At 50.9% G+C, this 12,242-nt stretch overlaps 1 long non-coding RNA gene across 1 annotated transcript in view; it reads right to left on the bottom strand.

The window, feature by feature from the left end:
- The window catches only part of LOC114004528 (uncharacterized), an 87,171-nt gene extending 77,616 nt beyond the window's left edge, over positions 1–9,555 (bottom strand). The window contains exons 1-2 of the long non-coding RNA XR_003546664.1: positions 9,339–9,555; positions 2,858–2,959 (exon numbers count right to left, since the gene is read on the bottom strand). This is a non-coding gene — a long non-coding RNA (uncharacterized LOC114004528). The remainder of the gene's footprint in view (positions 1–2,857; positions 2,960–9,338) is intronic.
- Between the last annotated feature and the right edge of the window lie 2,687 nt (positions 9,556–12,242).

Here is a 12,242-nt window from a genome sequence, read left to right on the forward strand (position 1 = left end):
GTTGGCTACGTGGGAGTCCAGCAACATAGCCATTACACTAACTGCTGGTCCCAGAAATGGAAAATTATTGATGATAACATGCATGATTAAGCCACTATGCAGTATAATCTGGATGGGAAATCACATTTTGTATGCCGTGATGATGCTCAGGGAATGAATGTAAATTAATTAATTAAAAAAATGTTTCAGAAAAAAATTGTTTTAATGAAATAAAATAATAGTAAAAGAAAAAAACAAAATCGGGATATAGCCAAGTTCTTCCTTAAGGCCTCTCCATAGCAGAATCTGTCCTTCGGTTTTCTCTTTGTATTAAAACCTTTGGAGTCCAAATAAATTTTTGCATTTTCAAAGAAAAAAAAATATTTTGATTGAAGAATTTGTTATTTATATATTTCTGTCATGAGTGAGAGAAACAGAGACAGAGAGACAGCATCCCCAACAGCCTTGGTGCCGTGACGCACCCCAGCCTCAGCCAGCCCGGATCACAGGCAAGCACCTGCTCAGTGTACTCAGGGAGGCCTCCAGGTGCAAGCTCAGAACCTTCTCACTGGGTCAGCCTCACAGAGGGCTACATTTTACTGCTGAGCCACCACCCAGCTCCCTGACTGAAGAACTTTAGTAAGGACCTGTCCATTTTAAAACAAAGTATGGGCCCAGCCATAGTGGCGCAGGTTACAGGGTATCAGCGCACAGTACTGCAGCCCCATGGGAGGCCCAGGTTCAGACGCCAGGTCACCCTGAACACAAAGTGTGCCCGTGATCCTGGCTGGCTGGGAGGTTGGGGAAGGATCAGGGTAGCCAAGTCACCGTCAGGAGCACTTGTCTTCCTCTTTTCCTTTTTTTACTCTCTCTCCCTCTCTCATGAGAGACATAAATAAACTTAAAAAAAAAAAAAAGTCCCACATGGCTGACTACATGGTTCAAATCCCAGACCCAGCAACTTGAAAAGTGTACTGGACATATGTGAATCTACGCTCAAAATCCCAAGAGGAGAAAGGATTGTGGCATGGCCATCCCCTTCTGGGGGTGGTTTCTCACTTTTCCTCTCTCTCTGCACTGAGTGCATATGCCATATAGCAAAAGCTAAAATGAAAAAGTAAGAGGCCAGCCAGCTGGTGTGGTGGTTAAGGCAGCTAGATCCCATATGGCTGGCTGTGTGGTTCTAATCTGGACCTGGCTAGCGTGAAAAATGTGCCATGTGCCATGTGCCATGTGCATGTGTGTCAACAATCCTGAGGGCAGAATCCTGAGGAGAAGGGTTTGTGGCATGGCCATCCTCCCTGGGGGATGATTTCACACTCTCTCTCCCTATATGTCTCTCCCTTCCCTCTCTCATGGGAGAAATAAACCTTTCTTAAGTGTGAAAACAGCCTGGATAAATGAATTACAGTTCCAGTGCTACAGTTCAAGGTACTGTCCTGACTGCACATCCATGGTTTAAGCTCCCCGAGCACTTGTGTTCTGATCCACAGACAGGCATGGTAGTACTTGTCTGACTTACAGTTAATATAAGCACCATCAAAGGAGCTGGCAGGGGTGTGGTGGTTAAGGGCTCTGGACTCCCGCATGGCCGACCACGGTTCAAGTCCTGGACATGGCGGCTTGCTTTGTCCCTCTCCCTCTCTCTCTCGCTCTTGCTCTCACTCTCACTTTGTCCCTCTCTGGTCAAAGTACAATTAATTAATTAATTTTTTTTAAAAAGTAAGTACCATTAAAATGCGAGTGAGGGCCAGCAGGTGGTATGGTGGTTAAGGGCGCTGGACTCCAGCATGGTCAACCACGGATCAAGTCCCAGACCTGGTGCCTTGCTTTCTCACTTCCCTTCTCTCTCTCTCACTCTGTCCCTCTCTGGCCAAATTTAAAAGATAAATAAAGTTAAATAAAATAGTTCTTTAAAAAAAAAATGCAAGTCACAAGTTTTGAACAGAAGGGACCAGAGTAGGGTACCTTCTAAAAATATCAGATTAATTAAGTCAACATCCATGGGGCTGCATGGAGAGAACAGTATTTCTTAAACTTATTCAGATAATTCTGTTATGTAACCATGGTAAACATCCAGTGATCTGGTCCCATCTTTAGCTAAAAATAATTTTTTCTCTGAAGCCTAGAGGAGGTTTCCCAGAAATAGGAGAGCTTAGATTAGACACCCAGCCACGGCCTCTCAGCAAGCACACACCTACTAATGCCCTGGAGGCCCTCCTGAAGAGAACACCATTATTTGTGTATCTGTTACCTCAACAATGTCAGTGAGATGTAGACCCTTACGACGAGTTACTTTAACACACTATACAGTGAGCCAACAAGTTGCATGGCGGGTAGCGCACTGGACTCCTGCATGGCTGCACAGCCACGTGGTCAGCTACGGTTGAGTTCCAGACTTGGTGGCTTGCTTTCTCACTGTCCCTCTCTGTCTCGCTCTGGTGAATGCATGTGCCCTAGAGCAAATTTAAATAATAAATAGACAAATACATAAAAATTCAGTAAATAATTCTTATTTTTAGAGGATTTTTGTTGCCTCTTTTTTTTTTTGCCATAGGGTATGTGCTCTCACCTGAGAGAAACAGACGGTGAGAGGGAAAGCAAGAAGTCACCCCTGGGGGGATGGCCATGCTGTAATCCCTTCTCCTCTATTCTCCTGGGATCTTGGGCATGCATGCACATGAGCCCAGTGTGATTTTCAAGCTGCTGGGTCCAAGACTTGAACCATGGTCACCATGTGGGAGTCCAGCAATGTAACCACTATGCCTTCTGCTGACCCCAACAATAAATAATGCTTAAAAATAAGAATCATATAGTAAAATGCAAATGTCACATTTCTTAGTTCCCTGCTTCCTTTTAAAAAGGCTCCTTAACTTACCCAAGAGCCCCCATGGGGTGGGAAACCATGGTGCTGGGACCAGACGCAAGTAAGAGCTCAACGAAGGCCGATCTCTCTGCAGGCGGGAGCGCTGTTCAACCCCTGAGGAAACGAATGATGTTATTTTAGCATCATTTGCTTAGGCGGATCCTAGAGTCTAAGCAGGTTAATAAAACCAGAGTGAGCAAATGGAAGATACTAACACATCATACCACCACACAGGTTTCCTAACTGGCGTTTGAGCGTGACCAGGATGGGGCGACAAGCTCACCCTGCTGCCAGGCAGACCCGCGCTAGAGATCTAGCTCCACTGGGTACAGGCTACTTGACCCCTTCTGCATCGTGGGTCCCCCAACCGCACAGCAAGGGCACCAATACTGCCTCGCAGTCAAATGAAACGCAGCATGGTAGACACGACAACATGGGTGAACTGTGAAAGCATCGTCACACGTGGAAGAAGCCGACACACAGGGCAGGCATTGTAAGCGTCCACTCGTGGGTGACACCCAGAACATGCAAATCTGCAGAGCTACCACGGAGGACGCCAGCAGTTGCTAGGTGCTGCAGGGTGGGCGGAGCTAACAGGATGGCCCAGGGCTCCTTCCTGTACAGAATGTTGGGAAACTGGATTGCGGTGATGACTGCACAACTCCATAAACGTACGAAACGTGAGGTCACACACTAGACTGATGAAATGTATGGTGTGTAAATTAGATCGGAAAGAAACCATTTTTTAAAATACAAGTCTGAGAGGCCAGCAGGTGGCATGGTGGTTAAGGGACTGGACTTGGTTAATGGCTGACCTTGGTCCAAGTGCTGGAATCAACAGCTCGAAAATCACACTGGGCACATGTATGTGCACGCCCAAAATCCCAAGAGGAGAGGAGAAGGGATTGTGGCTTGGCCATCACCCCAGCGGGTGATTTTTCACTTTCCCTCTCACTTCTCTCTCAATCTCTAGAAAGCACACATGCCCTATAGCAAAAACTTTTAAAAATAATAGTAATAATTTTGGGCCCCAAACTTTTGGTTAAGGGAGTCAGAGCCCACACGGCTGACCATGTGGTTTGAGTCCCAGACCTGGCAGCTTGAAAAACATAAGAGGCACGTGTGTGTGCACACCCCAGATCCCGGCAGGATGGAGAAAAGAAACGACTGCAGGGCGGCCGTGCCCCACTGCGGGGTGCTTTCCCCTCCCTCTCTCTGCCAAGAGCATGTGCCTCTGGCAAATTAAAAAAATAAAAATTACAAAACAGGTTGTTGTGAAGATTAACGAGGGCACGCCTGTAACATGCTTAGCCAGTGCCTGGCACAGACTGACACTCAGAACATGGTAGCTCTGATGATATCGATTCAAAAGATGTCAAGCTACCCTGCAAACGTTTCCACAGGGAAAATGAACAGCAACCCCCTCACCTACAAATACTGCTTTATACAGAAGCCCTCGGTACATGGAATTTCTAAAGATCACCCAGCAAGCCCGTAGTCTCAAAGGCAGATTGTAAATAGCACGCAAAGCACTGCGTGGGAGGGTGGGCTGGAATGTCATGGGGCCGAGAAGGAAGCGGAGCACGCCCAGCCTCCTCTCCCTCTGCGTCACCTTGCAGGGAAAGACAAATAAATGAAGCCAAGTTTCGAGATGTGCCAGGGATCTTCCCTAATAAAGGCAGAGTTTTCTCCAATCCTTGTTTTCTGAAGTCTGCCCGGGACCTCAAACTCCCTTCTCACTAGAATAAGGGGGTGGGGAGATAAATTACAAGGGTTTATGAAAAGACAGTCACGAGAATCAGATAATTTGCAGGGGGAATCAAGATTTTAAAAGCTACCACCAGTCCTTTCTGGGGGATATTAAGCAAGCAAAGCCTCTTAACTGTAATCACCCCTAATTAGCCATCAGCAACTCATGCAATTACTCATGGCATTGAAGACCCTCAGATTCTTGGCTTCTGGCCAGAAGTTACACTGAGACCCACCAGGAAGGGAGCCAATGAGTGCAGATTGGAACCGTTGAAGCGCCTCTGGATCCGAGGTGTGGTCTCCTGGCTCCTGGCCGCAGAGCAGGTTTGCACGATCAGGACTTAACAGGGAACTCAGATGAAGCCTTTGCCAAGTGTCTAACAACCATCAACTAATCAACCATTATTTGTGTGATAGGTGGTGTGACCAGGTCCGCTCTGGGGATTCCAAGACAAGGGTAAGGCAATGTAGGCTCTCGCTCCGGTGGATCAGATTCAGGGACATGCCGTGCTGGGACAAAGGAAGGTGTTACCCAGAACGGCACGCAGGAAGCTGTCTGTTCAGACCATAGGCGCAAGGCAAGCTAGCAGGAGGTCAGGGATCACGGTAGACTGGTCTGGCCTCGGCAAGGGAGAGGAGACTTATAATCGAGCCTCAGCCTAAGCAGGCTATAAATGGATCAGCTGGGGTTGTTACATGCTGTAATCCAAAAGACCTGCATGTGGAGCCAGCAGGTGGTGTGGTGGGTAAGGCTCTGGACTTCCACACAGGTGACTGCAGTTCAAGTCCTGGACCTGGTATCTTGAAACTCATGCTGGGCACGTGTGCGTGCTGCTCAAAATCCCAAGAGAAGAATGGAGGACAAGGGATTGCAGCGTGGCCATCCCCCCGAGGGGTGATTTCTCACTTTTTCTCTCTGTCTCTGTCTTTCTCTGGCAAGCACACTCGTCCTATGGCAAAAACCTAAAAAAAAAAAAGAGCTGAGTGGGAGACCAATGTCCCTACTCTCAACCGTGTGGCCCTTGGCAATTTGCCTCTCCTCTGTGAAATGAAGGGGTGCTGCTGTACTTCCCTCAAGGGGTGGTTGTGAGTGCTCGGTTCTTCATTGAGAATGCATGTCCTGGTGTGGGAGACACACACACATGCACACACGCACGCACACGATGGACTGGAGCCCTGCCCTCGAGTAACTTACAGCCTAGCCATTAGAGAGCCATATTCTTTAGACAAACATAAGTATTAAAGTAAAATTGTGGGAAGAGCCATGACAGAAGCTCAGGTGCCTCAGGAGGTACCTGGGCAGTGGTCAGGGAAGGCCCCTCGGAGGCAGTGGCCTCTGTGCTAGGCTGGAGGCTGGCCAGGCTGGGCAAAGGAACCGTGTGTATAAAGGCATGTGAAGAAGGGAGGAAGGAGGAAGCTGTGTGGCGAGAACATGGTGAACCAAGGACTAGGAAGAGGAAAATACCCGGGGTACGGTGCGTGAGTGGGTAAGGAGCGGAGGGAAAGAATCGTGTCAGAGGCGACTCAGCTGGGTTTCTGGTGGGTACAAACGAGCCTTTGTGGGTTTGTCGGGAAAGGAAGACGGTTACTGAAGGAGAAGGATTTGGGTAGATGGTGTCTCCACAGTGGGGCGACTGCCTAACGAAATCTGACCAGGAGTCAACCAGAAAAAACTCTTAAATGATCAAAACGGGGCGTGGTGGTTAAGGGCACTGGACTCCCACATGGCTGACGGTGGGCTGAGTCCCAGACCTGGAGGCTTGCTCGCTCGCTCGCTCTCTCTGTCCCTCTCTGGTCAAATTAAAATAAATAAAGTTAAATAAAATAATTCAAAAAAAATTTAAAAAAGAATTATCCAAACAATTTGCAACTAGATCGCAGCGTCAGCCAGTTTTCTCTTTTTTTTTTTTTTTGGAGAGATTTTCACTGTAGGGCGCGTGCGCTCGCCAGACAGACAGAGAGAGACATAGAGACAGAAAGCGAGAAATCACCCCCCAGGGGGGATGGTCACGCAGCAATCCCTTCTCCTCCATTCTCCTCTCGGGATCTTGGGCACGCACGCACACGCGCCCAGCGTGAGTTTTAAGCCACCGGGTCTAGGACACGAACCGCGGTCGACTACGTGGGAGTCCAGCGACATAGCCATTACGCTAACTGCTGGTTCCCGCGTCAGCCAGTTTTGATGGAATGAGCGACCTGGAGCCATTGACAGCTCTGGAGCAGGGAGAGACCTGACAAAGTGAAGTTTCTCAACACTCTGCTTGGCAACAGAGTGCAGAACAGACAGAGCACACACCAACCACAGAGCCAGGTCCCCCCTGAGGTTTGCTCCTACTGATTCACGACCTTCCTTGACAGCGACAGAAAGCTCCAGCCATCCAGTCTGCGAGAACGCACGCTCCCTGGAGGGCAGCATCCCGCCTTCTCTCCATCCCACCAAGAGGCACATCAAGGCCAAGTCACCTGACTGGGCTCAGGCCAACGTCGCAGTCCCCACACACCAGGAGGAAGGGGCAGGAGCCCCAGGACCCAGGACAGTGAGGCAGAAAGGCGGACACAGAGGTCCAAGGAGGGCAGAAAATGCTTCTCTAACCCCCCAAAAGTCACTGTGCTCTAAACTAGGCCATTTCTCTGCTTTTCTTCCTCCCAGGCCCACGGACCATCCTTCCTGGGTATCCTCCTCATGCCTGACCCGAAGCTCTGGAAGCCCCTGCCTGACTCAGCCCACACTTTGCAAGAGAAGAGCTGCTCGGCCCCTCAGATCTGGGTCCAGCAAGGCCTGACCTAAATGCCAGCCCCTCACGGGCCCCCGCCCTGCCCCACCCACTGCTCTCTGGAACTCCCACAGTGTAAAGCTGCCACCCAGCAACACCAGCTCTAGTTCCTGGGGAGAGGAAGTGACTGGCCACCAAAAAAACGAGGACAGGGATTTTCAAAGATGGTTCCAGACCGCACACCTGCCAGCCAGCCGGCACTCCAGCCCCTGCCACCGTTCTCTGACCACCGCTGTCTGCAGTCCGCTCCAGCCCCACCTGACCCTGACGTGCTCCGGGTGGGCGGTGGCTCTGACACCAGGATAGAGCCCAGCTGCCTCTGTCCTCCTGACTAGTGAAGTGCAGGAAGAGTCAGGGACCGCCTCTGTAAGCACCTGTGATCAGCCTCAGGCCCACACAGTTCTCCGGTGAAGCTGAGGCCGCACAGCAAGTTGGGGTACGGCAGGTAAGGGACGCCTGAGAGCAGGCCCAGGCTTAGGGAAAGGTGACTGATTAGACAGGTGGGATTTCTGGAGCCTTAAAATAAAATAAAAAACTAAGCTAAAGGACTTGCGAGTGTGGAAAATGAACCAACCATGTGCTGGGGAACAATACCATGTAAAGGTCAGAGGGCAGAGGGCCAAGGGCCACAGTGCCCACTGAGGCGAATGCAGAGGGAACGGCGGGGAGAACCAAGGGGGCACTGGGAGAAGACTGGCCTGCACGGTGCTGAGGGAGTGGGCAGCCCAGGGCGAGGTGGGCAGTGTCCCTGCAGCCCCACGAGGAGCACGGACAAAGAGCTTTGGCTGGAGTAAGGACAGGGCCGTCAAGAAGGATGGCCAAAAAACAAGAGATAGAAAAAGGGGTGCTCTTCCTTCTTCGAGTTCCCCCCTTATCTAAAATAAAAAGACCCAGAGCAGGCAGGAAGAGTAGAGGGGGGCTAGCCTTTAAACGGGCATCGTTAACAATACTGTGGGGGAATCTGCCAGCCGCCAATGGGAGCACAGATGGCTTAGATGACAGTGAGAAGGAAAGTGAGAAATCACCCCCACAGGAGGGACGGCACGCCACCATCGCTTCTCCTCCTGGGATTTTGAGCACACGTGCACACGTGCCCAGCATGTTTTTGAAGCTGCAGGTCTGGCACTCGTACTGCAGGTGACCATGTGAGAGCCCAGCACCTGAACCACCATGTCACCTGCTAGCCCAGCCATCTTTTAACAGACACCAGGCATGATCTTGTCGTGCTTGCCCTCACTGGATGGGAAGCTTCTCAAAGGCAAGGATTGTCTTCATCTTTTAAAGTTTTTGTCACAGGGTGCATGCACCCACTGGAGAGACAGAGAGAGGGAAAGTGAGAAATCAACCCCTGGGGGATGGCCATGCTGAAATCCCTTCTCCATTCTCATCTTGGGGTTTGAGGCATACATACACAAGTGCCCAGTGTGATTTTCAAGCCACTGGGTCCAAGATTCAAACCAGCGTCAGCTAGGTGGGAATCCAGTGCCTTAACCACCACATCGCCTGCTGGCCTGTGTCCTAGTTGTCTTTACACGTGCCCACTCACTGGACATGCAGCCTGGGACAGGGAGGCACACGACTGCAGTTGATAAAGGAATGGAAGAACAAACGGATAGGACTGAATAGCGCGTGCTTCTCACCAACGTCCGCTTCTTAGGAAGCAGGGGCCCTCGCTGAGCTCCCTCTTCCTGCTGGTGCTTGGTAAATGTCCCCGACAGGCCTAGGGACAGAATGAAGGCGCTAACCCCCTGCACGTGTGTGCCCCTTCCAGGAGGGTCTGACTGTCCCGAGCCCTCTGGTGGAGGTCACCAGTCACTATGGTACTGACCCAGGCCAAGGGATATTCAGGGCAGGTGACCTTGGGGCCCCATGCCCACCGCCCCATCTGCAGCCTCTCCCTGTTCAACAGGGCAGCAACACCCCCCAAGGAGTCCTCTCTCCCATCCTTTTTTCCTAGACATAGAACTCACTTCTTCCCATGGAAGCCCGAGTGTACACTGGCTGGCTCGCCCACAACGCCGTGCAAGCCCACGCTGGCTGCTTCCAGGTAGCCACAGAGCAGTGGGTTCTGTGCCCATGAAGGACGACTGTCTTCTCTCCCTACCTGAGAATTCATGCCATTAGCCTGGCTTAGTCAGAGGTCTCAGTGAAATCTGCATCATTGTCACAGCCATTAACATTAGTATGGTTTTTATTTGTTTTCAACCCATAAAAAAAAACGTTTCCCAGGCAACTAAGGAAAACATTCCAGGGCAGAAGTATCAGGCGGGCAAGATATGTAAAACCCGAGAGCCCTGTGTTCCTGCTTCTGTGCAGAGTTGCTGTTTCGATAACAGATGGCCTGAACCTGCATTTCAAAGGGGAACGTGGGGAGCAGGAGGCTTCTCCTCCCCAGGTGTCACTCACACAGCCACGGGATGTACAGCGCCTGATAAACCTGGCCACGTTGCTTCACTCCTGTCAAGCCTCACTGCAGAACTCCCCTCTGGCAATGGTCACAGAGCATCACTGATTTATACTGAACTTCCCTCCCTCACAGGGACCTGGCCCCTTCCTGGAAGTCTTACTTTTACGCTGCTGGTGCCTAGAACAGAGCCAGGCACAGCAGGGAGTCGGCGAGACCCTCCCCTCCACTGTGCTTGGAAGTTCTTTCTGATGTAGTTTGTTTCCAAGGCACTGTCGCCTGGCCCAGGATCTGAATAGCAGCAACTCTGCTCTTTTTTTTTTTTTTTTTGGAGAGATTTTCACTATAGGGCGCGTGCGCTCGCCAGACAGACAGAGAGAGACATAGAGACAGAAAGCGAGAAATCACCCCCCCCGGGGGGATGGTCACTCCGCAATCCCTTCTCCTCCATTCTCCTCTCGGGATCTTGGGCACGCACACACACGTGTCCGGCGTGAGTTTTAAGCCACCGGGTCCTGGACACGAACCGCGGTCGACTACGTGGGAGTCCAGTGACATAGCCATTATGCTAACTGCTGGTTCCCGCAACTCTGTTCTTTGATAGTAACTGCTAATTGGTTCAGAAATTAACACTATTGATGACATTCTCCACACCACTCCCTGGGTCCCCAAGCACTTAGGTGCGTAATGGTTAAGGAACCAGACTCCCACATGGTCGACTAAGGTTCAAGTCCTGGACCTGGCAGCCCAGAGCGTGTGCCTGAGATTCCAAGAGGAGAATGGAGAAGGAATTGTGGCATGACCATTCCCTGCTGGGGGCGATTGCTCACTTTCTCTGTCTCTGTCTCTCTCAGGTGAGTGCATGGACCCTATGGCAAAACATTTAAAAATTTTAAGAAAAAATAAACACCCAGACACATGATGTGACACAGGCCACCCCAGCTAGGAGGCAAAGACACCGAGAGACATAGAGACATATTCTAGCTCTCTCCCAACTCAGACTCAGCCCCTCCTCACAACTGCTGAGAGCAGTTACAATCTCTAGGCTGTAATTATCAAATAAAAAGATCTAGCCCGCTGAGCTCTGCACGAGGGTGCAGCTTTCTGATGTGACGCCCAAGCTAGGACCTCCTAGACCACACCACATCTCATCCTAAAAGCCGATCCGTTCTCCAGCCACCTTGACTACAGCCAGGTGGCCAAGAGACGGAGATCGAGCCATCTTCCTTCCTATCCACCCTCCTCTCCTCCTAATACGAGGCCACATCCTGCCACCTACAAATGACCTTTTGCCACACTGGGAGGACCTGTGTGTGTGGTTCACACACACGTGAAGGGAGAGAGGGCATGCCAGCTGCACTCATGGTAAAGAACAAACACGGGGAGCGAGGGCCACACTCATTCACAAAACAGAGCTGGGCCAGCCTCGGGCCGAGTGGGACCTGGCTAATGTGGTCTTCGTTTAGGGAAAAAACCTGTCGTAACGTTATACATGTACTGGCCAGTGGGTGTCATGGAGATGGGGATGGCCAATACCACATGGCAACTGGAAGGTTTGAATTCTGGCCCGGGAAGCTGGAGGTTTATGCCGGGCACGTGTGCGTGAGAGCCAGAACCCTGAGAGGAGAGTGGGGGTGAATGGGGGCAAGGCGCCACCTCCTCCCGGTGCTTTCTCACGTCCTCTCGCTGTCTCTTCCTGGCAGGTGCATGTTCCCTATACGTTCTCTACTTCTTCCTTAGTTTCCTAAAATCAGAGTCGCTAAACCAAAAGGTAGAACTATTTAGATCCTCCGTGTGTATGGATCAGCACGGGCCACACAGCTAGGAGGTGTGTGAGTTGAACCCAAGTTCACCTGATTGCTAGACCCGTGGCTTGTCTGAGCACTACAAAGAGACTTCAAAAAGCTTTTGAGAGAAACGAAATTAAAGGGTGAGTTTATTTTGATACAAAGAAGTTTTGAGATGGGTATCATAAGGTGATGCAGTGGTTAAGGCGCTGGGCTCCCACATGGTCGATCACAGTTTGAGTCTCAGATCAGCAGCCTGAAAAATCATGCCAGGCCCGTGTGCATGTGTGCCTAAAACCCCAAGAGGAGAATGGAGGAGAAGGGATTGCCTGGTCATCTCGCATGGGGGTGATTTCTCACTTTTTCTCTGGCAAGTTCTCACACACTAAGGCTAACCTAAAAAAAAATAAATAATCAAGTTTAGAGATCCATGCACAGTTTTCCGTAATAACACACTTTCCATGAGCTTCCTGGAGCCCCCTCTGCTTAGCAGTCTCCTGACGCGGGGCATCAGAGGTGCATCCTGGGAACAGGGCTGGCGCCTGCTCACATTTACGTGGGGCCCAGCATGCAGACGTCAGCGGGGCCCCGGCCAGGAGAGGCTGTGTGAGGCGGTGCACTGGCTCAGCCGTATGGGGTAGCTCTGGCCTCGAGCCCAGGGTCCTCATGCATTTGCTGGTGCA

This window comes from Tupaia chinensis, unplaced genomic scaffold (genome assembly GCF_000334495.1).
Source record: "Tupaia chinensis unplaced genomic scaffold, TupChi_1.0 Scaffold138425_1, whole genome shotgun sequence".
Lineage (NCBI taxonomy): Eukaryota > Metazoa > Chordata > Mammalia > Scandentia > Tupaiidae > Tupaia > Tupaia belangeri.